We start from the raw sequence: 24,256 nt of genomic DNA, 5'->3' as shown, positions 1-24,256 counted from the left end.
GACACTGTGGGCCTGTGCGCTCGCGTTCCGCTGCCATGGCAGCAGGGGAGGGGTGGGGTGGTAGGAGCAGTGGCAGCTCCACCAGCAGCGGCTGCCTCAGTCTGCAGTCGATGATGAGTAGCTTTCTTCACCAGCGCAGTGAGGAAACTACTAACCAGCCGCAGCAGCAGCAGCAGCATCAGGTGGACCTGGAGCAGAAGCTCAAACAACAGGCTTGGGCCTACTTGGACAGCACCCTGCCAACCGAGGTAGACAATCCCCTTGACTACTGGGCAACAAAACTTGACCTTTGGCCCCAACTAGCTGAATTTGCCCTTGAAAGGCTGTCATGCCCGGCCAGTAGCGTGGCATCGGAGCGCGTGTTTAGTGCGGCAGGAGGTATTGTAACTCCGCGGAGGACACGACTGTCCACCCAAAGTGTGGATAGACTCACGTTTGTGAAAATGAATCAGGTCGTGGATTAGTCTGGATTTCAAACCACCAGTTCCTGACACAACTGACTAAATCCGCCATGAATCATGCCCCAAACATGTGCCACTTTCAGGTCTCCTCACACTGCTGGTGTGTTTCATTTTGTCATAGGGTGCTGGCAGATTACGGGCCTCCCATAGCTGCTGCCAGGCCCCTAATCTGCCATGGGCCCCTGTACCGCCTCCTCACGCTGCTGCAAGGTCCACAGTGTGTCATGCCATGTGCCACTTTCAGGTCTCCTCACACTGCTGGTGTGTTTCATTTTGTCATAGGATGCTGGCAGATTACGGGCCTCACATTGCTGCGGCCAGGCCCCAAATCTGCCATGGGCCCCCGGACCTCCTCGTCACGCTGCTGCTGGGTCCACAGTGTGTCATGGGTCCCTGTACCGCCTCCCATTGCTGCTGTTTCCATCACCACACTCTGCCATGTGCCACTTTCAGGTCTCCTCACACTCCTGCTGGTTTCCATTTTGTCATAGGTTGCTGGCAGATTACAGGCCTCCCATAGGTGCTGCCAGGCCCCAAATCTGCCATGGGCCCCCGTACCGCCTGGTCACGCTGCTGCTGGGTCCACAGTGTGACATGGGTCCCTGTACCGCCTCCCATTGCTGCTGTTTCCATCACCACACTCTGCCATGTGCCACTTTCAGGTCTCCTCACACTCCTGCTGGTTTCCATTTTGTCATAGGTTGCTGGCAGATTACAGGCCTCCCATAGGTGCTGCCAGGCCCCAAATCTGCCATGGGCCCCCGTACCGCCTGGTCACGCTGCTGCTGGGTCCACAGTGTGACATGGGTCCCTGTACCGCCTCCCATTGCTGCTGTTTCCATCACCACACTCTGCCATGTGCCACTTTCAGGTCTCCTCACACTCCTGCTGGTTTCCATTTTGTCATAGGTTGCTGGCAGATTACAGGCCTCCCATAGGTGCTGCCAGGCCCCAAATCTGCCATGGGCCCCCGTACCGCCTGGTCACGCTGCTGCTGGGTCCACAGTGTGACATGGGTCCCTGTACCGCCTCCCATTGCTGCTGTTTCCATCACCACACTCTGCCATGTGCCACTTTCAGGTCTCCTCACACTCCTGCTGGTTTCCATTTTGTCATAGGTTGCTGGCAGATTACAGGCCTCCCATAGGTGCTGCCAGGCCCCAAATCTGCCATGGGCCCCCGTACCGCCTGGTCACGCTGCTGCTGGGTCCACAGTGTGACATGGGTCCCTGTACCGCCTCCCATTGCTCCCACTCTGCCATGTGCCACTTTCAGGTCTCCTCACACTCCTGCTGGTTTCCATTTTGTCATAGGTTGCTGGCAGATTACAGGCCTCCCATAGGTGCTGCCAGGCCCCAAATCTTCCATGGGCCCCCGTACCGCCTGGTCACGCTGCTGCTGGGTCCACAGTGTGACATGGGTCCCTGTACCGCCTCCCATTGCTGCTGTTTCCATCACCACACTCTGCCATGTGCCACTTTCAGGTCTCCTCACACTCCTGCTGGTTTCCATTTTGTCATAGGTTGCTGGCAGATTACAGGCCTAACATAGGTGCTGCCAGGCCCCAAATCTGCCATGGGCCCCCGTACCGCCTGGTCACGCTGCTGCTGGGTCCACAGTGTGACATGGGTCCCTGTACCGCCTCCCATTGCTGCTGTTTCCATCGCCACACTCTGCCATGTGCCACTTTCAGGTCTCCTCACACTCCTGCTGGTTTCCATTTTGTCATAGGTTGCTGGCAGATTACAGGCCTCCCATAGGTGCTGCCAGGCCCCAAATCTGCCATGGGCCCCCGTACCGCCTGGTCACGCTGCTGCTGGGTCCACAGTGTGACATGGGTCCCTGTACCGCCTCCCATTGCTGCTGTTTCCATCACCACACTCTGCCATGTGCCACTTTCAGGTCTCCTCACACTCCTGCTGGTTTCCATTTTGTCATAGGTTGCTGGCAGATTACAGGCCTCCCATAGGTGCTGCCAGGCCCCAAATCTGCCATGGGCCCCCGTACCGCCTGGTCACGCTGCTGCTGGGTCCACAGTGTGACATGGGTCCCTGTACCGCCTCCCATTGCTGCTGTTTCCATCACCACACTCTGCCATGTGCCACTTTCAGGTCTCCTCACACTCCTGCTGGTTTCCATTTTGTCATAGGTTGCTGGCAGATTACAGGCCTCCCATAGGTGCTGCCAGGCCCCAAATCTGCCATGGGCCCCCGTACCGCCCTGGTCACGCTGCTGCTGGGTCCACAGTGTGACATGGGTCCCTGTACCGCCTCCCATTGCTGCTGTTTCCATCACCACACTCTGCCATGTGCCACTTTCAGGTCTCCTCACACTCCTGCTGGTTTCCATTTTGTCATAGGTTGCTGGCAGATTACAGGCCTCCCATAGGTGCTGCCAGGCCCCAAATCTGCCATGGGCCCCCGTACCGCCTGGTCACGCTGCTGCTGGGTCCACAGTGTGACATGGGTCCCTGTACCGCCTCCCATTGCTGCTGTTTCCATCACCACACTCTGCCATGTGCCACTTTCAGGTCTCCTCACACTCCTGCTGGTTTCCATTTTGTCATAGGTTGCTGGCAGATTACAGGCCTCCCATAGGTGCTGCCAGGCCCCAAATCTGCCATGGGCCCCCGTACCGCCTGGTCACGCTGCTGCTGGGTCCACAGTGTGACATGGGTCCCTGTACCGCCTCCCATTGCTGCTGTTTCCATCACCACACTCTGCCATGTGCCACTTTCAGGTCTCCTCACACTCCTGCTGGTTTCCATTTTGTCATAGGTTGCTGGCAGATTACAGGCCTCCCATAGGTGCTGCCAGGCCCCAAATCTGCCATGGGCCCCCGTACCGCCTGGTCACGCTGCTGCTGGGTCCACAGTGTGACATGGGTCCCTGTACCGCCTCCCATTGCTCCCACTCTGCCATGTGCCACTTTCAGGTCTCCTCACACTCCTGCTGGTTTCCATTTTGTCATAGGTTGCTGGCAGATTACAGGCCTCCCATAGGTGCTGCCAGGCCCCAAATCTTCCATGGGCCCCCGTACCGCCTGGTCACGCTGCTGCTGGGTCCACAGTGTGACATGGGTCCCTGTACCGCCTCCCATTGCTGCTGTTTCCATCACCACACTCTGCCATGTGCCACTTTCAGGTCTCCTCACACTCCTGCTGGTTTCCATTTTGTCATAGGTTGCTGGCAGATTACAGGCCTAACATAGGTGCTGCCAGGCCCCAAATCTGCCATGGGCCCCCGTACCGCCTGGTCACGCTGCTGCTGGGTCCACAGTGTGACATGGGTCCCTGTACCGCCTCCCATTGCTGCTGTTTCCATCGCCACACTCTGCCATGTGCCACTTTCAGGTCTCCTCACACTCCTGCTGGTTTCCATTTTGTCATAGGTTGCTGGCAGATTACAGGCCTCCCATAGGTGCTGCCAGGCCCCAAATCTGCCATGGGCCCCCGTACCGCCTGGTCACGCTGCTGCTGGGTCCACAGTGTGACATGGGTCCCTGTACCGCCTCCCATTGCTGCTGTTTCCATCACCACACTCTGCCATGTGCCACTTTCAGGTCTCCTCACACTCCTGCTGGTTTCCATTTTGTCATAGGTTGCTGGCAGATTACAGGCCTCCCATAGGTGCTGCCAGGCCCCAAATCTGCCATGGGCCCCCGTACCGCCTGGTCACGCTGCTGCTGGGTCCACAGTGTGACATGGGTCCCTGTACCGCCTCCCATTGCTGCTGTTTCCATCACCACACTCTGCCATGTGCCACTTTCAGGTCTCCTCACACTCCTGCTGGTTTCCATTTTGTCATAGGTTGCTGGCAGATTACAGGCCTCCCATAGGTGCTGCCAGGCCCCAAATCTGCCATGGGCCCCCGTACCGCCCTGGTCACGCTGCTGCTGGGTCCACAGTGTGACATGGGTCCCTGTACCGCCTCCCATTGCTGCTGTTTCCATCACCACACTCTGCCATGTGCCACTTTCAGGTCTCCTCACACTCCTGCTGGTTTCCATTTTGTCATAGGTTGCTGGCAGATTACAGGCCTCCCATAGGTGCTGCCAGGCCCCAAATCTGCCATGGGCCCCCGTACCGCCTGGTCACGCTGCTGCTGGGTCCACAGTGTGACATGGGTCCCTGTACCGCCTCCCATTGCTGCTGTTTCCATCACCACACTCTGCCATGTGCCACTTTCAGGTCTCCTCACACTCCTGCTGGTTTCCATTTTGTCATAGGTTGCTGGCAGATTACAGGCCTCCCATAGGTGCTGCCAGGCCCCAAATCTGCCATGGGCCCCCGTACCACCTCGTCACGCTGCTGCTGGGTCCACAGTGTGACATGGGTCCCTGTACCGCCTCCCATTGCTGCTGTTTCCATCACCACACTCTGCCATGTGCCACTTTCAGGTCTCCTCACACTCCTGCTGGTTTCCATTTTGTCATAGGTTGCTGGCAGATTACAGGCCTCCCATAGGTGCTGCCAGGCCCCAAATCTGCCATGGGCCCCCGTACCGCCTGGTCACGCTGCTGCTGGGTCCACAGTGTGACATGGGTTCCTTGTACCGCCTCCCATTGCTCCCACTCTGCCATGTGCCACTTTCAGGTCTCCTCACACTCCTGCTGGTTTCCATTTTGTCATAGGTTGCTGGCAGATTACAGGCCTCCCATAGGTGCTGCCAGGCCCCAAATCTGCCATGGGCCCCCGTACCGCCTGGTCACGCTGCTGCTGGGTCCACAGTGTGACATGGGTCCCTGTACCGCCTCCCATTGCTGCTGTTTCCATCACCACACTCTGCCATGTGCCACTTTCAGGTCTCCTCACACTCCTGCTGGTTTCCATTTTGTCATAGGTTGCTGGCAGATTACAGGCCTCCCATAGGTGCTGCCGGGCCCCAAATCTGCCATGGGCCCCCGTACCGCCTGGTCACGCTGCTGCTGGGTCCACAGTGTGACATGGGTCCCTGTACCGCCTCCCATTGCTGCTGTTTCCATCACCACACTCTGCCATGTGCCACTTTCAGGTCTCCTCACACTCCTGCTGGTTTCCATTTTGTCATAGGTTGCTGGCAGATTACAGGCCTCCCATAGGTGCTGCCAGGCCCCAAATCTGCCATGGGCCCCCGTACCGCCTGGTCACGCTGCTGCTGGGTCCACAGTGTGACATGGGTCCCTGTACCGCCTCCCATTGCTGCTGTTTCCATCACCACACTCTGCCATGTGCCACTTTCAGGTCTCCTCACACTCCTGCTGGTTTCCATTTTGTCATAGGTTGCTGGCAGATTACAGGCCTCCCATAGGTGCTGCCAGGCCCCAAATATGCCATGGGCCCCCGTACTGCCTGGTCACGCTGCTGCTGGGTCCACAGTGTGACATGGGTCCCTGTACCGCCTCCCATTGCTGCTGTTTCCATCACCACACTCTGCCATGTGCCACTTTCAGGTCTCCTCACACTCCTGCTGGTTTCCATTTTGTCATAGGTTGCTGGCAGATTACAGGCCTCCCATAGGTGCTGCCAGGCCCCAAATCTGCCATGGGCCCCCGTACCGCCTGGTCACGCTGCTGCTGGGTCCACAGTGTGACATGGGTCCCTGTACCGCCTCCCATTGCTGCTGTTTCCATCACCACACTCTGCCATGTGCCACTTTCAGGTCTCCTCACACTCCTGCTGGTTTCCATTTTGTCATAGGTTGCTGGCAGATTACAGGCCTCCCATAGGTGCTGCCAGGCCCCAAATCTGCCATGGGCCCCCGTACCGCCTGGTCACGCTGCTGCTGGGTCCACAGTGTGACATGGGTCCCTGTACCGCCTCCCATTGCTGCTGTTTCCATCACCACACTCTGCCATGTGCCACTTTCAGGTCTCCTCACACTCCTGCTGGTTTCCATTTTGTCATAGGTTGCTGGCAGATTACAGGCCTCCCATAGGTGCTGCCAGGCCCCAAATCTGCCATGGGCCCCCGTACCGCCTGGTCACGCTGCTGCTGGGTCCACAGTGTGACATGGGTCCCTGTACCGCCTCCCATTGCTGCTGTTTCCATCGCCACACTCTGCCATGTGCCACTTTCAGGTCTCCTCACACTCCTGCTGGTTTCCATTTTGTCATAGGTTGCTGGCAGATTACAGGCCTCCCATAGGTGCTGCCAGGCCCCAAATCTGCCATGGGCCCCCGTACCGCCTGGTCACGCTGCTGCTGGGTCCACAGTGTGACATGGGTCCCTGTACCGCCTCCCATTGCTGCTGTTTCCATCACCACACTCTGCCATGTGCCACTTTCAGGTCTCCTCACACTCCTGCTGGTTTCCATTTTGTCATAGGTTGCTGGCAGATTACAGGCCTCCCATAGGTGCTGCCAGGCCCCAAATCTGCCATGGGCCCCCGTACCGCCTGGTCACGCTGCTGCTGGGTCCACAGTGTGACATGGGTCCCTGTACCGCCTCCCATTGCTGCTGTTTCCATCACCACACTCTGCCATGTGCCACTTTCAGGTCTCCTCACACTCCTGCTGGTTTCCATTTTGTCATAGGTTGCTGGCAGATCACAGGCCTCCCATAGGTGCTGCCAGGCCCCAAATCTGCCATGGGCCCCCGTACCGCCTCGTCACGCTGCTGCTGGGTCCACAGTGTGACATGGGTCCCTGTACCGCCTCCCATTGCTCCCACTCTGCCATGTGCCACTTTCAGGTCTCCTCACACTCCTGCTGGTTTCCATTTTGTCATAGGTTGCTGGCAGATTACAGGCCTCCCATAGGTGCTGCCAGGCCCCAAATCTGCCATGGGCCCCCGTACCGCCTGGTCACGCTGCTGCTGGGTCCACAGTGTGACATGGGTCCCTGTACCGCCTCCCATTGCTGCTGTTTCCATCGCCACACTCTGCCATGTGCCACTTTCAGGTCTCCTCACACTCCTGCTGGTTTCCATTTTGTCATAGGTTGCTGGCAGATTACAGGCCTCCCATAGGTGCTGCCAGGCCCCAAATATGCCATGGGCCCCCGTACCGCCTGGTCACGCTGCTGCTGGGTCCACAGTGTGACATGGGTCCCTGTACCGCCTCCCATTGCTGCTGTTTCCATCACCACACTCTGCCATGTGCCACTTTCAGGTCTCCTCACACTCCTGCTGGTTTCCATTTTGTCATAGGTTGCTGGCAGATTACAGGCCTCCCATAGGTGCTGCCAGGCCCCAAATCTGCCATGGGCCCCCGTACCGCCTGGTCACGCTGCTGCTGGGTCCACAGTGTGACATGGGTCCCTGTACCGCCTCCCATTGCTGCTGTTTCCATCACCACACTCTGCCATGTGCCACTTTCAGGTCTCCTCACACTCCTGCTGGTTTCCATTTTGTCATAGGTTGCTGGCAGATTACAGGCCTCCCATAGGTGCTGCCAGGCCCCAAATCTGCCATGGGCCCCCGTACCACCTCGTCACGCTGCTGCTGGGTCCACAGTGTGACATGGGTCCCTGTACCGCCTCCCATTGCTGCTGTTTCCATCACCACACTCTGCCATGTGCCACTTTCAGGTCTCCTCACACTCCTGCTGGTTTCCATTTTGTCATAGGTTGCTGGCAGATTACAGGCCTCCCATAGGTGCTGCCAGGCCCCAAATCTGCCATGGGCCCCCGTACCGCCTGGTCACGCTGCTGCTGGGTCCACAGTGTGACATGGGTTCCTTGTACCGCCTCCCATTGCTCCCACTCTGCCATGTGCCACTTTCAGGTCTCCTCACACTCCTGCTGGTTTCCATTTTGTCATAGGTTGCTGGCAGATTACAGGCCTCCCATAGGTGCTGCCAGGCCCCAAATCTGCCATGGGCCCCCGTACCGCCTGGTCACGCTGCTGCTGGGTCCACAGTGTGACATGGGTCCCTGTACCGCCTCCCATTGCTGCTGTTTCCATCACCACACTCTGCCATGTGCCACTTTCAGGTCTCCTCACACTCCTGCTGGTTTCCATTTTGTCATAGGTTGCTGGCAGATTACAGGCCTCCCATAGGTGCTGCCGGGCCCCAAATCTGCCATGGGCCCCCGTACCGCCTGGTCACGCTGCTGCTGGGTCCACAGTGTGACATGGGTCCCTGTACCGCCTCCCATTGCTGCTGTTTCCATCACCACACTCTGCCATGTGCCACTTTCAGGTCTCCTCACACTCCTGCTGGTTTCCATTTTGTCATAGGTTGCTGGCAGATTACAGGCCTCCCATAGGTGCTGCCAGGCCCCAAATCTGCCATGGGCCCCCGTACCGCCTGGTCACGCTGCTGCTGGGTCCACAGTGTGACATGGGTCCCTGTACCGCCTCCCATTGCTGCTGTTTCCATCACCACACTCTGCCATGTGCCACTTTCAGGTCTCCTCACACTCCTGCTGGTTTCCATTTTGTCATAGGTTGCTGGCAGATTACAGGCCTCCCATAGGTGCTGCCAGGCCCCAAATATGCCATGGGCCCCCGTACTGCCTGGTCACGCTGCTGCTGGGTCCACAGTGTGACATGGGTCCCTGTACCGCCTCCCATTGCTGCTGTTTCCATCACCACACTCTGCCATGTGCCACTTTCAGGTCTCCTCACACTCCTGCTGGTTTCCATTTTGTCATAGGTTGCTGGCAGATTACAGGCCTCCCATAGGTGCTGCCAGGCCCCAAATCTGCCATGGGCCCCCGTACCGCCTGGTCACGCTGCTGCTGGGTCCACAGTGTGACATGGGTCCCTGTACCGCCTCCCATTGCTGCTGTTTCCATCACCACACTCTGCCATGTGCCACTTTCAGGTCTCCTCACACTCCTGCTGGTTTCCATTTTGTCATAGGTTGCTGGCAGATTACAGGCCTCCCATAGGTGCTGCCAGGCCCCAAATCTGCCATGGGCCCCCGTACCGCCTGGTCACGCTGCTGCTGGGTCCACAGTGTGACATGGGTCCCTGTACCGCCTCCCATTGCTGCTGTTTCCATCACCACACTCTGCCATGTGCCACTTTCAGGTCTCCTCACACTCCTGCTGGTTTCCATTTTGTCATAGGTTGCTGGCAGATTACAGGCCTCCCATAGGTGCTGCCAGGCCCCAAATCTGCCATGGGCCCCCGTACCGCCTGGTCACGCTGCTGCTGGGTCCACAGTGTGACATGGGTCCCTGTACCGCCTCCCATTGCTGCTGTTTCCATCGCCACACTCTGCCATGTGCCACTTTCAGGTCTCCTCACACTCCTGCTGGTTTCCATTTTGTCATAGGTTGCTGGCAGATTACAGGCCTCCCATAGGTGCTGCCAGGCCCCAAATCTGCCATGGGCCCCCGTACCGCCTGGTCACGCTGCTGCTGGGTCCACAGTGTGACATGGGTCCCTGTACCGCCTCCCATTGCTGCTGTTTCCATCACCACACTCTGCCATGTGCCACTTTCAGGTCTCCTCACACTCCTGCTGGTTTCCATTTTGTCATAGGTTGCTGGCAGATTACAGGCCTCCCATAGGTGCTGCCAGGCCCCAAATCTGCCATGGGCCCCCGTACCGCCTGGTCACGCTGCTGCTGGGTCCACAGTGTGACATGGGTCCCTGTACCGCCTCCCATTGCTGCTGTTTCCATCACCACACTCTGCCATGTGCCACTTTCAGGTCTCCTCACACTCCTGCTGGTTTCCATTTTGTCATAGGTTGCTGGCAGATCACAGGCCTCCCATAGGTGCTGCCAGGCCCCAAATCTGCCATGGGCCCCCGTACCGCCTCGTCACGCTGCTGCTGGGTCCACAGTGTGACATGGGTCCCTGTACCGCCTCCCATTGCTCCCACTCTGCCATGTGCCACTTTCAGGTCTCCTCACACTCCTGCTGGTTTCCATTTTGTCATAGGTTGCTGGCAGATTACAGGCCTCCCATAGGTGCTGCCAGGCCCCAAATCTGCCATGGGCCCCCGTACCGCCTGGTCACGCTGCTGCTGGGTCCACAGTGTGACATGGGTCCCTGTACCGCCTCCCATTGCTGCTGTTTCCATCGCCACACTCTGCCATGTGCCACTTTCAGGTCTCCTCACACTCCTGCTGGTTTCCATTTTGTCATAGGTTGCTGGCAGATTACAGGCCTCCCATAGGTGCTGCCAGGCCCCAAATATGCCATGGGCCCCCGTACCGCCTGGTCACGCTGCTGCTGGGTCCACAGTGTGACATGGGTCCCTGTACCGCCTCCCATTGCTGCTGTTTCCATCACCACACTCTGCCATGTGCCACTTTCAGGTCTCCTCACACTCCTGCTGGTTTCCATTTTGTCATAGGTTGCTGGCAGATTACAGGCCTCCCATAGGTGCTGCCAGGCCCGCCTGGTCACGCTGCTGCTGGGTCCACAGTGTGACATGGGTCCCTGTACCGCCTCCCATTGCTCCCACTCTGCCATGTGCCACTTTCAGGTCTCCTCACACTCCTACTGGTTTCCATTTTGTCATAGGTTGCTGTATGGCCTCCCATTGCTGCTGCCTCCACCGCCACACTGTGGCTCCAAACACTGGTTTTGGCCCCGTGACTGGCCAAATGAGTGAAATGTGCGGTGATTCTAAGATCGACGGCACTCATCTGCATGTCATACTGACTGACAGTATTATTTCTCTTCCCCAGCAGACTCCAAGGGCATTTAAATTAAAGGTACAGTGTTCTGCACTAATATAAAGTCTCTCTGAAGCCTAGAAACACCCTTTTTTAAGTTAAATTCACAGCGAATATATTCGACTCGAATCAAATATTTTCCACGAATTCGCCGAATCAGTCGAATCAAATTTTTGAATACTTTGCTCATCTCTAATAGACTCATTACATGCAAAGCAAGATAGTTTAAGCCGTGATTTGTCATCATTGTGATGATTATGGCTTACAGCTCATGAAAACCCCAAATCCACAATCTCAGAAAATGAGAATATTCCATGCAATCAATAAAACAAGGATTGTACATAGAACAATATCGGACCTCTGAAAAGTAGAAGCATGCATATGTACTCAGTACTTGGTTTGGGCCCCTTTTGCAGCAATTACTGCCTCAATGCGGTGTGGCATGGAAGCTATCAGCCTGTGGCACTGCTGAGGTGTTATGGAAGACCAGGATGCTTCAATAGCGGCCTTCAGCTCTTCTGCATTGTTCGGTCTCGTGTCTCTAATCTTTCTCTTGGCAATGCCCCATAGATTCTCTATGGGGTTCAGGTCAGGCGAGTTTGCTGGCCAATCAAGCACAGTAATCTCACGGTCATTCAACCAGGTTTTGGTGCTTTTGGCAGTGTGGGCAGGTGCCAAGTCCTGCTGGAAAATGAAGTCAGCATCCCCATAAAGCTCGTCTGTGGAAGGAAGCATGAAGTGCTCCAAAATCTCCTGGTAGACTGCTGTGTTGACCCTGGACTTATTGAAGCACAGTGGACCAACAGCAGCAGATGACATGGCTCCCCAAATCAACACAGACTGTGGAAACTTCACAATGGACTTCAAGCATCTTGCAGTGTGTGCCTCTCCATTCTTCCTCCATACTCGGGGTCCTTGGCCCTCTCCATTCTTGCTCCATACTCGGGGTCCTTGGCCCTCTCCATTCTTGCTCCATACTCGGGGTCCTTGGACCTCTCCATTCTTCCTCCATACTCGGGGTCCTTGGTTTCCAAATGAGATGCAAAAGTTGCTCTCATCAGAAAAGAGGACTTTGGACCACTGAGCAGCAGACCTGGTCTGTTTTTCTTTAGCCCAGGTAAGACGCTTCTGACATTGTTTGTTGTTCAGGAGCTGCTTGACAAGAGGAATATGAAGCCCATGTCCAGGTGTGGTGGCTCTTGATGCACTGACTCCAGCCTCAGTCCACTCCTTGTGAAAGTCCGGAACACTTTTGAATGGCCTTTTCCTGACAATCCTCTCCAGGCTGCGGTCATCCCTGCTGTTTGTGCACCTTTTTCTTCCACATTTTTCCCTTCCACATAACGTTCTATTAATGTTTCTTGATACAGCACTTTGGGAACATCCAACTTATTTTGCAATTACCTTTTGAGGCTTTCCCTCCTTATGGAGGGTGTCAATGATGGTTTTCTGCACAACTGTCAGGTCAGCAGTCTTTCCCATGATTGTGATTCCTACTGAACCAGACTGAGAGACCATTTAAAGGCTCAGGAACCCTTTGCAGGTGTGATGGCTTAATTAGCTGATTAGAGTGGGACACTTTGAGCCGATAATATTGCACCTTTTCACAATATTCTCATTTTCTGAGATTGTGGATTTGTGGTTTTCATGAGCTGTAAGCCATAATCATCACAATGATGACAAATCATGGCTTGAACTATCTTGCTTTGCATGTAATGAGTCTATCTCATATATTAGTTTCACCTTTTAAGTTGCTGCACAGAAATAAATGAACTTTTGCACCATATTCTAATTTTTCGAGTTTCACCTGTATATCAGATGACAGGAAAACTGTATCCAGGTCAGATAGAAACCAGAATCGTCCAGAAACACCAGAGAGATTTCAGGATTATTCTCAGGTGTTGAGCAGTCGGAGTTTCTCCTCAGGGAGACATTACTGGGAAGTGGATGTCGGGGGGTCAGATGACTGGGGAGTTGGGATGTGTTACCCCAGTATAGACAGGAGAGGACAGCAGTCACTGATTGGATATAATAATAAGTCCTGGGGTTTGTACAGGAATGGTGATCAGTATGGGGTGATACATGACAGGAATAAGACCCCCTTACCCTCCAATCCCTCCAGTACCAGAGTCAGGATATATCTGGATTATGTGGCCGGGCGGATCTCCTTTTATGATCTGTGTGACCCGATCCGACACCTCCACACCTTCACCACCACCTTCACTGAGCCCCTCCATGCTGGGATAGGTGTAGGGAAAGGTTGGATAAAGATTTGTGGGGGGGAATCAGGAGATGTGAGAACTCCACCCAGAGATTGGTGATGTCACAGGGAGGAGAGATGTGATTTAGTGGAATATTCAGCCAATAGGATAAAGCAGTGGGTGGGGCCTCAGTTGGTGTCCTTCAGGCTTTTTTACTATAAATAATAATAAGTGAGATTTCTCCCTCTGTCGCTGATCACTGTGATTGGGTAGAATATCGGTCCAACTACCAGATTGACATGTTCCTATTGGCCAGTGAGGAGGGATGTGCTATCTATCTATCTATCTATCTATCTATCTATCTATCTATCTATCATCTATCTATCTATCTCTCCATCCATGCCATGACAATCTGACATATTACTTACTCTGTAATTATGACACAGAAAATGATCAGATATGACTTCAGCAATCTCCCTCCTCCAGCCCCTCCCCCTCCTATCCCTCCAAATATGTCATATTCCCTGGGGCCCAAATATGTCACATGACCTAGGTCCACGAATATGTCACGTGACCTGGGAGCCCCAGATTTGTCATATTGTCTAGGGGACAAAAAAAGTCATAGCTCCATGTTGGATTATGTTGGAGCTTACACGGGATACAAGTCTGCTGATTGGCTTCTCAGGCCTGAAAAGTGTATGCTGGGAGATCACATGACCCCTCATACCAAACATTTATTATACTGCAGCTTACCATTTCTCAGATATGATGGCTGCATTAGTTTTCTTTTTTAGGCTTTCTTTACTTTCACATGATGATCCAGCCAGCAAGTCTGTTGTTTTTATAAAAGTACAAGCTGTCTTGCAGATGTAGCAGTTAGAGGGCTGAGACAAACCATTTACCACTGGCAGGAGTGCTTACAATGATCATCCTTTATGTATTCATGCAAAACCTTTATCCTGATAAAATAATGATAAATACAAATGTTTTTGCTGATAGAATATAAAATGTACATTTATTATTTGTGTAAGGATTGAACATGCAGAGCATTGCACCTGCGATCTGTGGAGGGGTGGGACACGTGACATGTTATTAAATGTGAACTTAGCCTCTTTTATAATGGATCCTAATATAATGTGTCCCCATAGAATTGATCTCCAATAGAGAGGACAGGGGTCACCAGTGGCAGGAGAGAGGACAGGGGTCACCAGTGGCAGAAGAGAGGACAGGAGTCACCAGTGGCAGGAGAAAGGACAGGGGTCACCGCTGGCAGGAGAGAAGACAGGGGTCACCAGTGGCAGGAGAGAGGACAGGGGTCACCAGTGGTAGGAGAGAGGACAGGGGTCACCAGTGGCAGGAGAGAGGACAGGGGTCACCAATGGCAGGAGAGAGGACAGGGGTTTACCAGTGGCAGAAGAGAGGACAGGGGCCACCAGTGGCAGGAGAGAGGAGAGGGGTCACCAGTGGCAGAAGAGAGGACAGAGATCACCAGTGGCAGGAGAGCGGAGAGGGGTCACCAGTGACAGTAGAGAGGACATGGGTTACCAATGGCAGAGGAAAGGACAGGGGTCACCAGTGGCAGGAGAGAGGAGAGGTGTCACCAGTGGAAGGAGAGAGGACAGAGGTCACCAGTGGCAGGAGAGAGGACAGGGGTCACCAGTGGCAGAAGAGAGGACAGGGGTCACTAGTGGCAGGAGAGAGGAGAGGGGTCACCAGTGGCAGAAGAGATGACAGGGATCACCAGTGGCAGGAGAGCGGAGAGGGGTCACCAGTGACAGTAGAGAGGACATGGGTCACCAATGGCAGGGGAAAGGACAGGGGTCACCAGTGGCAAGAGAGAAGAGAAAGGTCACAAGTGGCAGGAGAGAAGACAGGGGTCACCAGTGGCAGGAGAGAGGGCAGGGGTCACCACTGGCAAGAGAGGGGAAAGGGGTCACAAGTGGCAGTAGAGAGGACAGGGGTCACCAGTGGCAGAAGAGAGGACAGGGGTCACCAGTGGCAGGAGTGAGAAGAGGGGTAACCAGTGGCAGAAGAGAGGACAGGGATCACCAGTGGCAGGAGATCTGAGCGGGGTCACCAGTGACAGTAGAGAGGACATGGGTCACCAATGGCAGGGGAAAGGACAGGGGTCACCAGTGGCAAGAGAAAATAGAAAGGTCACAAGTGGCAGGAGAGAGGACAGAGGTCACCAGTGGCAGGGGAGAGGACAGGGGTCACCAGTGGCAGGGGAGAAGACAGGGGTCACCAGTGGCAGGGGAGAAAACAGGGGTCACCAGTGGCAGGGGAGAGGACAGGAGTCACCAGTGGCAGGGGAGAGGACAGAGGTCACCAGTGGAAGGGGAGAGGCATACTCAGTAAGCAACTACATCAGTGTCAGAAACTGCCTAAATGTTTAATATCTAGTCTGTCTGACGTGGGGGAGCAGTATAAAATGTCAGGGGACAGAGGACCGGGTTCAGCAGTTTGTAGGGCAGGGTACAGGGGCTATTCCTTTGTAGGACCGTGCTAATCCTGATGTCCAGAGATGTAATTCACATCAACCATGATAAGAAACTTTGGCTGCCAGTCAGTACAAGCCCCTCCCCCACCCCTAAATGACAGATTCCCAGCAGACATAAATTAAATATATAGCAGGGACTCCCGGGTGATGTCATAGAAAGAAATGTGGTGGATGACATCACCACGGATTGTGGATGGTATTAGTGGAGTTCAGCTTCTAATGTAATAAGTGTTTCATGCTGTTCTGTAATATAGACAGCCTGCTTATCATTGATGCCCAATAACTCCCTGTATGAATGAAGAATCCCCCTCCTCCATTCATGTGATGGAAAACATAATATGTACAGGAAGATGAAAGAGGTGTTGTGGTTTCTACTCCTCAGCTCTGGATATGACCTTAGATTTTACAATTGGCCGACTCAATTTCCTTTAAAGAATGCCATCAGAATTGTCTGCATGTCGGGGTGTTGGTGCAATAAGGAAGGCATAATTAGGGGCCATGAGCGGTCGCAGTCATGTGATAATCAGCATTAAGGTGGCACTCCGTATGTAGAAGTGAGCCATTCATCTTGCACATGTTGCACCCTCCTAGTCAGGTCTAGGATGAGTATAGTTAGTAGTGATGGGCCGAACATCCCCTTGTTCAGTTCGCGGTCCAACATCCGAACCTACAGAATGTTCGACTGTGAACTTTGAACACGAACCGAACAAATGAGCAATATCTTCCTGCATCTGAGTATGTGGTAAGATCCTGCCCAGTTACTAGAATCCGGCGGGAGTTCTATGATGAAGTCACGCGGTATTTTAGTAGTGAGACATTCATTCACGTCTCAGCTGTCAGTGGGGTTCCCCACCAACAGTTGAATGTCAAAAGAACTGTTGGCATTGCCCGGCAATTACATTTTTTTTTTTAATGATGTGGGGTCCCCCTTACCATTCATACCAAGCCCTTCAGATCTGGTATGGATTTTTAGGGGAACCCCCATGCCAAAATTAAAAAAAAATGGTCCCTCCCAAAATCCATACCAGACCGTTATCCGAACATGCAGCCCGGCATGTCAGGAAAGGGGGGGGGGGGGCAAGCACCTCCCCTCCTCTTGATCAATACCAGGCCACATACCCTCAACATTGGGGGTGAATGGGGTGGGGGACTCCCCCCCCAAAGTATCTTGCCCCCATGTTGATAGGGACAAGGACCTCTTTTCCACATCCGTGGCCTATGTTTGTGGGGGTCTGTGTGTGGGGAGCTTATCAGAATCTGAAAGCCCCTTTTAACAAGGGGGCCCCCAGATTCCAGCCCCCCGTATGTGAATGAAAATGTGGTAAATGATACTGCTACCTATTCACAAAAAAGTGTAGTGTAAAAAAGACAGGAGACAAACTTTGACAAGTCCTTTATTAAAAATAAAAATACAAAAAGTCCCCAGAAGTAGATCCAATGTCAATCACAATGCCCGCTGCCACCGCTACCCAAAAAAAGGAAAATAAAAAAACACTCCGCTCTGCACCCCGGCTTCTGCCGTCTGACAGCTATGCTCACTATGACATTTCTTATATACTGTCATGATGTCACAAGGGGGCAGGGGTTAACCCCGCCCCTTGTGATATCATCACATGCTGTTATTTGTCAAAGCATTGCACCTGACCTATGGTCAGGTGCATTGCTTTGACCAATCACAATGCACTGTGAGGGCGCAGTGCATTGTGTGCCACTAGCCCGTTGAACACCCGTACTGTTTATGTGTTCAGCGAACACATGAATGGCCCATGTTCAAGTTGAACTTATGTTCGACTTGAACATGCAGCCCATCTGTGGCGGAACCGTTCTGCCTGGGCTGCCTCATGCGGAGCGATGCGTCTCAGCCAATGGTCCACTTTTCCAGCAAGTCTTCCAGCACTCTGTCAAGGCAGGTATTAGAGCTCAAAACCAATCCTTCCCTGCTATCCCAAACCACGAGTCGGAACTTCGTGTAGGGTGAAATGAATGAATCTTTATTAAACACAGCTCAGTAAATACAGCTTCACCCCCACCAGACAGCCTGGCACTGGGTTTTCCCCACCCACAACAAAACCCTACAACCCAACAATACAGTATGAACTCTAGAGAAGTGAAAGACTACAAGGTCACATTTCCCTAAACAAACAATGTAGAATGTCTGTCTATGTAACAGCTGCTAAATATATACAGCTTTACAAAGGGGAGAAAACTGAAACAGAAAGGGCAAAATGTGATCACGACGGTTCATCACACCATCCCTAACAGTTAGGTTTCTTCTCACCAGACAGACTGTCAGGTAAATTCAGTGTGGTATTCTGCCTAACAGAGTGCTATGATTGATTAGTCAGGTCTGCTCATACTGCTCTGGTGCTGTTGGAGTTTGTCTGGGTTTTGCCCACCTCCAGGAAGCTAGGAGAGCCTTCCAGAACATGGGAAGGGGCTAGGTAAATGAACAGCATGAATATGGATGCAGTCCTGGCCAATTTCAGGGGAAGGAGGACCCATTGCATGCCGGGATTGGTATTTCTAGTCTGAGATCACATGGGTTCAGTGTATTTCCTGGGAGCGGATCTCACCAGCCAGGCTGGAGGCAGGCTGCATTGCCTGGCACTTGCTGCCATGTGGCCTCAGGTGGGTCGACCTGCGGGCCTGAAGTTAGAGAGAGTGACCCCGGTTCTTCAGTAAGCTGAGGGGAGCTGTCTGCCAAAGCTCTGTCTGGTATCACTTGGACTATTGGAAGGAGGCAACCATTCTGTCCTTGGGCCTTGTGAGTACTGCCATTGAGGAATTTGGGGACTTGATACCTCCTCTGGTGTGGGTCTGGAAAAAGGGAACACTGGCTAGTGTTCTGAAGAGCTTTTCCGAGTGTTGCTACTGCAAAAGGGGCAATGTTACCTTTGGGTTGTCGCAGTCTGTCACAACTGGCTTATACCCCAGGAGCTCAGCCCTGTAACTACTACTACCAGAAGGGGCTTTGCTCAGTCCTAAACTACTTGCTGCTGTATGTTACAAGGAGGTCTACTATCTACTGTTAGTCAAGATTTTTAGAGTGTTCAACTAAGAAATCAGCTAGATGTCCTCAGTGTGAATAGTTCTAATTTGGAGTATTCTGCTACATTCCTCATCCCTATCCGCAGTTCTACAATAAAAACAAAACATCCCCTAGACCAGTGGTGGGCAACCTTTTTTTTTCAACTGAGCCAAATCTCGCCAAAACCATGATTGAAATTTATTTTGAGAGCCACATTTTTAAAACTGAAAATACATCCCCCATATAGTAATTCATCCCCCATAGTAATTCATCCCCCATATAGTAATTCATCCCCCATAGTAATTCATCCCCCATATAGTAATTCATCCCCCATATAGTAATTCATCCCCCATAGTAATTCATCCCCCATATAGTAATTCATCCCCCATATAGTAATTCATCCCCCATAGTAATTCATCCCCCATAGTAATTCATCCCCCATATAGTAATGCATCCCCCATAGTAATTCATCCCCCATAGTAATTCATCCCCCATATAGTAATTCATCCCCCATAGTAATTCATCCCTCATAGTAATTCATCCCCCATATAGTAATTCATCCCCCATATAGTAATTCATCCCCCCCTATAGTAATTCATCCCCCATATAGTAATTCATTCCCCATATAGTAATTCATCCCCCCTATAGTAATTCATCCCCCATATAGTAATTCATTCCCCATATAGTAATTCATCCCCCATATAGTAATTCATCTCCAATATAGTAATTCATCCCCCATATAGTAATTCATCTCCCATATAGTAATTCATCCCCCCTATAGTAATTCATCCCCCCTATAGTAATTCATTCCCCGTATTGTGTCAATTCACTTACCTTTGCTCCGCGCGTTCCTCTCGCCGTGTTCCCGCGCCGTTCCGGTCTTCAGGGCGGACTGTGAGAGGAGAGGAGTTCGTCACGCTGCCCCGCCTACATCCTGACAGCCAATGTTTGCCACGCTCCGCGGGCCGGATAAAAAGGTCCGCCGGGCCGTAGTTTGCCCATTGCTGGGCTAGCTGCAGAGTCCTGACTTTTGGGGCGGCCGCCCGAGAGGAGGGAGGGGAGCGGGCGCCCGGCACACAGAGCCGCATGTGGCTCGCGAGCCGCGTAAAGAGCCTGTGTAAAGAGCCGCATGTGGCTCGCGAGCCGCGGCTTGCCGACCACTGCCCTAGACTGACTATTGAAGACAATGAGCAAAAATATGTGTGTGTATTTAGGAATACACTGTGTATGGCTGCGGGGTGAAATAAGGTGAAACTGGGACATCATACAAGCTGCTCCTTCAAGGGTAGTGCTACACACAGATACACATTTAAATTGAAGCTCCTTACTGTGAGACACTTCTTCCTGTGACGTTACACCCCCTATATTTTTGAATGCACCATTTTGAGGGGGACACCTCAGAGCCTGAATGCAGCATTTTGAAGGGGACACCTCGGAGCCTGTGTCTCACTCCACCAGCCTAGCTTTAATTGCCACCTCACTCCCAGTGACAATGTGGAGGTCCCACCATCCACCAAGCTTGGACCTCTGTGTGTGGACATGTTAACTCTTTACTTTATCTCTCCTATACCTCCACCTAGGTCCATATGTTCTTTGTGCTGCTCTAGGGGTACTGACTGATAGGAAAGGAGTTAGATCACCAACCCCCTTTGCTAACCAGAGGTAACTGTCACTCATGCCTGATACCACTCTCCCACTGGCTGGCTTCTATAACATCTCACCAGTCCTGGTTACTCATAGCAACTGCATCTTAAATATGGCTTCCCTCCAGCTCTTCAGCATGGTTCACTCTTCCACAGTGGATATATAACTTTTCCTCTTCATCCCCTTGTGTGTTACAGGCCTTGTTTTTTAATATTCCATATACCTTCATGCACCCCTTTGGACAGACATCAGATCAGGCAGGAAACGGTTAACAACTTTATTGAAGACTTGCAGGAGTACAGTCCATAATGCACAGTCTCACAGAAAACACATTCCTAACCTAACTAATGCAGGGTACCCAGTGCATACCTTCCAAGGAGCGAAAGTCTGTTTAGCAGTCCATTACTAATAGGTTCCTAACTCCATGGGGAATCCCAACAGGGTCGCTCAGAAGGTGGCCACATGTTCTGGAGAGACCACATTGTGCAGAAGACCCTCCCCCATTTCTCGTGGGGGTACTCCAGATTCCAAGCAGGCCAAATGATGACAGTTCCCTCCCCTTGTATTTGTGGGCTCACATTAAAGGGCTGGACCATGTACACCTTGGAAAAGGAGACAATCATCCCAGCTTCCTAGCTTTGGGCAGCCTGCAACTTGCTATACACGTAAATGTCAGTGCAATTAATACCGGGACCGCAAAGTGCAGACAGGGCTAAAACGTTCACAGATATTGTAACCTGTAATCACCCACTTTACAACTGTCTTTCCCTTATTATCGTTCTTCTAAAGTTAAGAGATATGCTTATCTTTACTACTGTGAGTAAAACCTCCCTCCTCTGTACTCTGATCCCTTCATATAATATTACTTCCCCGGTGTCAGAGACCTTCACTGTCATTTCTCTTTCTGCTGTCAGCGATGGCGTTTGCTGATCTGAGAGTTGAGCTGGAATGTTCCATCTGTCTGAACATTTATACTGATCCGGTAAACCTGAAATGTGGACACAACTTCTGCCGGGTCTGTATTGCTCGTGTTCTGGATACACAGGGGGGGTCTGGAAGATATTCCTGTCCTAAATGCACAGAGAAGTTCCCGGATTGGCCTGCACTGCACAGGAACATAACTCTATGTAACATAATGGAGAAGTTGCTTTCTGCTCAGCCAGATCAAGAGGAGTCCGGGGTCTTCTGTACTTACTGTGTGGACTCTCCTATACCTGCTGTTAGATCCTGTCTACACTGTGAGGTTTCTCTGTGTGATAAACACCTGAGAGTCCACAAAAAGTCCCCAGAACACATCTTAACTGACCCCACCTTGTCCATGGAGAGCAGGAAATGCTCCGTCCATAAGAAGATCCTGGAGTATTACTGCACTGAGGATGAGACCTGTATCTGTGTGTCCTGCCGTTTGGCTGGAGAACATCGAGGACACCAGGTGGAGATGCTGGATGAGGCTTCTGAGAAGAAGAAGGAAACACTGAGGAATGTTCTGCAGAAACTTCTGACAAAGAGAGAGGAGATGGAGGAAAGAGTCCAGAGTCTGGAGGAACACAGGAGGAAATTAGAAGAAGAAGAGGCTGGTGACACCGAGAGATTCACTGCCCTGTTTATAGATCTCAGGAGACGTCTGGATGACCTGGAGAAGAGAGTTCTGCAGGAGATATCAGAGCGGACAGAGCGGGTCTCCATCTTCATCCAGGATCTGGAAATAAAGAAGGAGGAGCTGTCCAGGAAGATGCGTGACATTGAGGAGCTGTGTAACATGACGGATCCACTGACTGTCCTACAGGAATCAGACACAGGTGACTTGTGTGATACTGAGGATGGAGATAATGAGGACAGAAAGAGACATAAGGAACTCCTCCATGATGGAAGGGGGCTGGGTGTGGCTGGGATATCACACACATTACACACATTATCTGATATAATAACAGGGGTAAATGTATCTTTCTATATACAGGGAGCTGAGGACATATTACTGGATGGAAACACAGCTCATAATAAGCTACTTATATCAGATGACAGGAAAACTGTATCCTGGTCAGGTAGGAACCAGAATCGTCCAGTAACACCAGAGAGATTTCAGGATTGGTCTCAGGTGTTGAGCAGTCAGAGTTTCTCCTCAGGGAGACATTACTGGGAAGTGGATGTCGGGAGGTCAGTTAGATGGGGAGTCAGGATGTGTTACCCCAGTATAGCCAGGAGAGGACGGCAGTCAGGGATTGGAAATAATAAATCCTGGGATTTGTACAGGAATGGTAATCAGTATATGGTGATACATGACAGTAAAAGGATCCCCTTACCCTCCAATCCCCCCAGTACCAGAGTCAGAATATATCTGGATTATGAGGCCGGGCGGATCTCCTTTTATGGTCTGTGTGACCCGATCCGACACCTCCACACCTTCACCACCACCTTCACTGAGCCCCTCCATGCCGGGGTATGGGTATGGAGAAGTTGTATAAAGATCTGTGGGGGGAATCGGGGAAAGTGAGAACTCCGCCCAGGGATTGGTGATGTCACAGGGAGGAGAGATGTGATTTAGTGGAATGTTCAGCCAATGGGATAGCAGTGGGCGGGGCCCCAGTTGGTGTCCTTCAGAGTTTTCTACTATAGGTAATAATAAGTGAGATTTCTCCCTCTGTCGCTGATCACTGTGATTGGGTAGAATATCGGTCCAACTATATGTTCCTATTGGCCAGTGAGGAGGGATGTGCTATCTATCTATCTATCTATCTATCTATCTATCTATCTATCTATCTATCTATCTATCTATCTATCTATCTATCTCTCCATCCATGCCATGACAATCTGACATATTACTTTCTCTGTAATTATGACATAGAAAATGATCAGATATGACTTCAGCAATCTCCCTCTTCATGCCCCTCCCCCTCCTCTCTGCCCCTCCCCCACATGCAGTCACTCTGTGCAGGGTGCTGGGCGGTCACTGTGATTGGACGGGATGGGGTCTCCTCTCCCCTTGTTCCTCCCTCCTATTCCATACAATCTATACTAAGAAATGATCAAACTTGCAGCCATGACCTTTTTCTTAGTTGTGGATGGGGTGGGGGAGGGGTTAGAGCCCCAGTCAGATTTTTATATATCGGTCCTTTTGAAGATTTCCTGTCTGGTTAAATGTTGTCAGCAGGACGGGAAGTGTCTCCTGACAATGGGAATCTATCATTATTATTAATACATTTACATTGAGTTTGTTCTATGGATGATTTTATTGTGTGAAGAAATACAAACAAATAATCGATCTACAAATAGAGAGAAAGAGATGAAACTCGATGGAAAAATCTCCGAGGAAAAAGATGAAGAAATAATCATGAGATTTACTAGTGACAGAAAACATGGGATTTATCCCCAATATAATGATCTGACTATAATAATGTCTGATGAATAGAACCAGAAGGTGTCCCCAATATCATGTGTCCCTATAGAATGGATCCCCAATAGAATCCTACTGGATCCCTTTTATAATGGATCCTAATATAATGTGTCCCCATAGAATAGATCCCCAATAGAATCCTACTGGATCCCTTTTATAATGGATCCTAATATAATGTGTCCCCATAGAATGGGTCCCCAATAGAATTCTTTTCAATTCTTTTTTATTGTGTTTTTCAAATACAACAACATAAAGAGAGGCAAATTGGAAAACAAATATAAACTTATCTAAGTACCATGTCTCAAACGCATTCTTATCTGCAAAATCAGTCATACACAGGCCTAATTGGCCAACCGATTTATAATAAACAAGATATACAGTATTAGCAGGTTTGATTATCAACAGTAACGAATAATGAGATTATATGTAAAGCACATAGAAACTGCATAGTACATTAAATTCCATCACTCTC

General features: G+C 51.7%; 1 protein-coding gene and 1 pseudogene across 1 annotated transcript in view; both read left to right on the top strand.

The window, feature by feature from the left end:
* LOC149462960 (NACHT, LRR and PYD domains-containing protein 6-like) overlaps positions 1–24,256 on the top strand; it is a 580,167-nt gene that overhangs the window by 212,750 nt on the left and 343,161 nt on the right. The gene's annotated exons all lie outside the window — the stretch shown is intronic.
* On the top strand, positions 21,286–24,147 carry LOC149462966 (E3 ubiquitin-protein ligase TRIM39-like; annotated as a pseudogene).

Source organism: Staurois parvus, unplaced genomic scaffold (assembly GCF_062004578.1).
Source record: "Staurois parvus isolate SC_StPar_1 unplaced genomic scaffold, SC_StPar_1.0 ptg000164l, whole genome shotgun sequence".
Lineage (NCBI taxonomy): Eukaryota > Metazoa > Chordata > Amphibia > Anura > Ranidae > Staurois > Staurois parvus.
Note: the sequence above shows the minus strand (reverse complement) of the source record. Positions and strands in the feature narration are given on the sequence as shown.